This window comes from Glandiceps talaboti, chromosome 7, assembly GCF_964340395.1.
Source record: "Glandiceps talaboti chromosome 7, keGlaTala1.1, whole genome shotgun sequence".
Lineage (NCBI taxonomy): Eukaryota > Metazoa > Hemichordata > Enteropneusta > Spengelidae > Glandiceps > Glandiceps talaboti.
Window position 1 is genome coordinate 1,208,738 of NC_135555.1, and position 5,490 is coordinate 1,214,227.

Below are 5,490 nucleotides of genomic sequence, written 5' to 3' on the forward strand. Positions count from 1 at the left end.
ATCAGAAAGATGATACGCTACCGTATTGAATCTGCTATTTGTATAACGTTATAATCAGAAAGATGATACGCTACCATATTGTATCTGCTATGGGTATAATGTCATAATCAGAAAGATGATACGCTACCATATTGAATCTGATATTTGTATAACGTCATAATCAGAAAGATGATACACTACCATATTGAATCTGCTATTTGTATTAAACCTCACAATCAGAAAGATGATACGCTACCATATTGAATCTGATATTTGTATTAAACCTCATAATCAGAAAGATGATACGCTACCATATTGAATCTGATATTTGTATTAAACCTCACAATCAGAAAGATGATACCTACCATATTGAACCTGCTATGTGTATTAAACCTCACAATCAGAAAGATGATACACTACCATATTGAATCTGATATTTGTATTAAACCTCATAATCAGAAAGATGATACGCTACCATATTGAATCTGATATTTGTATTAAACCTCATAATCAGAAAGATAATACGCTACCATATTGAATCTGATATTTGTATTAAACCTCATAATCAGAAAGATGATACACTACCATATTGAATCTGATATTTGTATTAAACCTCATAATCAGAAAGATGATGCGCTACCATATTGAATCTGCTATTTGTATTAAACCTCACAATCAGAAAGATGATACGCTACCATATTGAATCTGATATTTGTATTAAACCTCATAATCAGAAAGATGATACGCTACCATATTGAATCTGATATTTGTATTAAACCTCATAATCAGAAAGATGATACGCTACCATATTGAATCTGATATTTGTATTAAACCTCATAATCAGAAAGATGATACGCTACCATATTGAATCTGATATTTGTATTAAACCTCATAATCAGAAAGATGATACGCTACCATATTGAATCTGATATTTGTATTAAACCTCATAATCAGAAAGATGATACACTACCATATTGAATCTGCTATTTGTATTAAACCTCATAATCAGAAAGATGATACGCTACCATATTGAATCTGATATTTGTATTAAACCTCATAATCAGAAAGATGATACACTACCATATTGAATCTGCTATTTGTATTAAACCTCACAATCAGAAAGATGATACGCTACCATATTGAATCTGATATTTGTATTAAACCTCATAATCAGAAAGATAATACGCTACCATATTGAATCTGATATTTGTATTAAACCTCATAATCAGAAAGATGATACACTACCATATTGAATCTGATATTTGTATTAAACCTCATAATCAGAAAGATGATGCGCTACCATATTGAACCTGTACAGCCTGTAGCTCTAAGCAATCATGTACTAATAGTAATACCAGCATCATCCTTCCTTGTGACAAGTTAATGCAACTAAGACTAAAAGTAGTTTTGATTTTATCACTTTAAAGATGATCTTAAAGTCTTCAATTACCCACCAAGAACCATTTAATCTTTGTAAAATGTCACTTTAATTGATATCACCATTGAAATAATGTAGTAAGGGAGTTGTACATGTATCTTCTATAGCTATGGGTATAGTTTGTAGGAACAGAAGGTGTCACTGTACAACAGTAATTGTCAAATACCAAAGAACCACTGCATCCATACAGATAATACTAATTTGAAGATATATAGTGTAACAAACAGCATTGGTGCATATTGAAGTGGTTCACTATAGGCTGTTTTACTACATTTGTGTACCTAAAAGGAAATTGAGAAATGTAGTTCCTATTTTTTTAAACAAAAACTTACTATTAAATGAAAACACTTTGTGTTTTAAACAATAACTTATCAATAAACTGGTTGACCACTGTCTCTGTCTGTCTGTCTGTCTGTCTGTCTGTCTGTCTCTCTCTCTCTCTGTCTCTCCCTCTCTCTGTCTCTCTCTGTCTTTCTCTCTGTCTGAGTGTGTGTCTCTCTCTCTGTCTCTCTCAGTCTCTCTCTCTTTCTCTTTCTCTCTCTTGAAAATCATATCTCATTGAATTATTTTTTTAATATTAATATTTTTATTGATGTAAATTGTACACAAGAAAAGACTTACATATACAACTTGAATTTCAATGGATGATCATGATATGAGTGTAGTCAAAGATGTGATACATGTATATATACATGTATATATTAGATGGTACATAGTAAACAGGAAAACTGTCACAGTGTTATGCAGTCACCAGATGTGTGATTTAATCTTTACTATTTCAATGTTAAAACAAAATTTTTCACACATCTTTTAAGATTTCAAGTGTTCTACCAATGCACTTAGACTGTCAACACTTCTCATCATTAGCGGCTTTGTTTTCTGTCTTAAAGATAATCTAAATGTTATGATAATATTTCAAGTGTTCTACTGACACAGTTTGACTGTCGCTGTCAACATTTCCCATCATTAGCGGCTTTGTTTCTGTCTTAAAGATAGTCTAAGTCAGTGTTAATTGTTAATATTAACAAAAGGGCTACAGTCACCAAGTAGGCTTAATACTTAATCAGTTGCTTCACTATACCAAAGTTGTTGATGTATCTAGAGACATGTTCAAATGTTTCAACAAAGTTTCATATTATTCAAATAAAAACCCACATATCAGCTGGTAGGTTACTAAGTTTAATATTTTGAATCTTGTTTTAATGTATTACATATTTCCCATATATTAGGTTACTTATACAATTCTAGTTGTGGTAATAATATTATGCATGATTGTGCTTAGAGACATGATCATCATTTACATATTCAATACAAATTGAACCAGTAACTGGAGGGGGGGGGGGGATACTTGGCTTTGTTTGAAGATTGGATTGGCAGATTCAAATTACAAGCACAAACACCATAAACATTTTTTTTTTTTAAACTAGGGGTCAAAAGTCTACATTTCAGCCAGAAACTAAGGGTAAAATGTCTATATCCTGTCAGAAAATAAAAGTCAAAAGTCTCTTTTAAAAATTTGAAAACTGACAACCTGGAAACTACATTCTCAAAAAACCTCAGACAGATTTGAAAACCTGCAACTTGGAAACTAAATTGTCCAAAATATGGAGTGAAAGGTTGTGTGCATGCACTGAAAGAAGGGGTCAAACCTCTACAGAAGGATTAAAAAACCAAGAGTCAAAGTCTACAGGATTTGAAAAAGGTGGTCAAAGCCATGGTACATACATGTATACTCTAACTATCCTACCCCCATCCCCATCCCTCAGCCAGTATCTATTATATACGAAGAAATGCCAACAGGGATATCTCATGAAACCTATTTGTTAAAATTCAGATTATATTTCTAAGTGATGGTTTTAATTTGGTCTGGCAAATATGGATATTTACAAAATAGCTACATTATAGGATGTTTCACCATGCATGGGTATTCATCCACAGGGGATTTAATCAAGAAACATTTCATTTCCCGTTACAGATTCATAGTGACTTCTACTGAAATGGACAGTTTGACAGCGATATACCCTAGGATGAATAGTCTTGCAAACAATAGAGACAAGTCAATATTTAGAACTCACTAATGGAGTTTTAATGCTGAACTTGATTTTAAGAGCAGTGACTTCAAAATAACATATACAAAATCTCCAGTTATATAGAATGTGAGGAAAACAACTAACAACTGATAGTACACTTGATACTGCCATATTGCTATATAAATGTACTTTTAATTACTAATTTATTTCCTTTATTAGACTTGGTATAACAACTTGTACAATATTGTGTTGATATGTTGATGTGAAAGCTCTGTAAAATGAATTTTTATAATCTCATCCCAGCCCTTTGTCTAATTATTATTAGCTTCATGGGTGAATACAGAATATCTTAATAATAATTATTTAATAACTGACTCTTAACATGCTCTACTGTGTTTCAGAAAGATCAGAGTTTATTGATATTAAAGTGACAGCAGTTACTACTGGCTATTTGTATTGCCATATATGCCCTTGACAGTAGGGAGTTGGATAATTAACACCTGTGACCGTGTCATACTCTGCTTAGATCATACTTGCAAGTCTATTGAGTACTTGTGAATCTATGACTGTGTTGTGTCTGTATAAAACTGGATTAACTGTCGCATGTAACTGTTGTGTGACTCTCAACTTCAGGATAATAACAGCTTGGACAGCCAGCTTTATAGACTAAATCACTTTGCTATTGTGTAGGTGTAAAAAGCGGATGTTATAAATGAACTGTTGCGTGACAACTACAGAACCAAACCTGCTTAAAGGAAGATATCCTGTCCTCTCGCTGTGATCATAGTTCTTGGAACTGCAGTTGTAGGACAATTCCATTTAGACTATCTGGAAGCGACTGTGATTGTTGAAAGGTATAATTATACTTTCATTAATACTTTGTATGCATGCTTGAGAGTTGTATACTTGATAACTCTAAAAGTGGACAGCATTAATCTTTGCAATCAAAATTCTATGGTAGTAACTGTACGTGGAGAGTATGGATACCTGTGTGAGAGTTGTGCAGTAACTAAGTGGAAAGCATGCTTGTCTCCCTGTGTGAAAGTTGTGTGGTAACTTTGAATGGACAGCATGTCTGTCTCCCTGTGTGAGAGTTGTGTGGTAACTAAGTGGACAGCATGTCTGCCTGCCTGTGTGAGAGTAGTGTGGTAACTAAGTGGACAGCATGTCTGCCTGCCTGTGTGAGAGTAGTGTGGTAACTTTGAATGGACAGCATGTCTGTCTCCCTGTGTGAAAGTTGTGTGGTAACTTTGAATGGACAGCATGTCTGTCTCCCTGTGTGAGAGTAGTGTGGTAACTAAGTGGACAGTATGTCTGTCTCCCTGTGTGAGAGTTGTGTGGTAACTAAGTGGACAGTATGTCTGCCTGCCTGTGTGAGAGTAGTGTGGTAACTAAGTGAACAGCATGTCTGTCTCCCTGTGTGAGAGTTGTGTGGTAACTAAGTGGACAGCATGCCTGTGTGAGAGTTGTGTGGTAATTAAGTGGACAGCATGCCTGTGTGAGAGTTGTGTGGTAACTAAGTGGACAGCATGCCTGTGTGAGAGTTTGAATTAGGATTAAATTTTGTGTGTGAAAAACAGTTCTCTGGTATTATAGCTTTTTAGTAAACATTGGTCCAGTACAAAAGAATAATCCTATGTAATCCTTCATGTTCCACTGTTAAGATAGCACAATGTAAAGGTATGTTTTACATCGCATTGAATTTATTTTAAAATGAAGTCATGTATTTTTTTTTAAATCTTGACTCTTTTGTTATTATTTGGCAGATATAAATTTGCACGGACTCTGTTGTGAATGATTCATTTGGATTACCAAGCACTGTATGGCTGTTAGATGAAGCTATTTAACACCTAGAAGTATTTGATTGGAGCATGATAACTTGCTGGTAACTGACAAGACATTGAACTTGCTTAGAATGGATTCATAGCTGTGGCTATTTCAATATGTAGATATGTACTTTAAACATATTGTGACTGTTTTATGATAAAAGTACTGAAGACCTAATGTGAACTGAAGTTGTGATACTTTGAGTAAACAGTAACA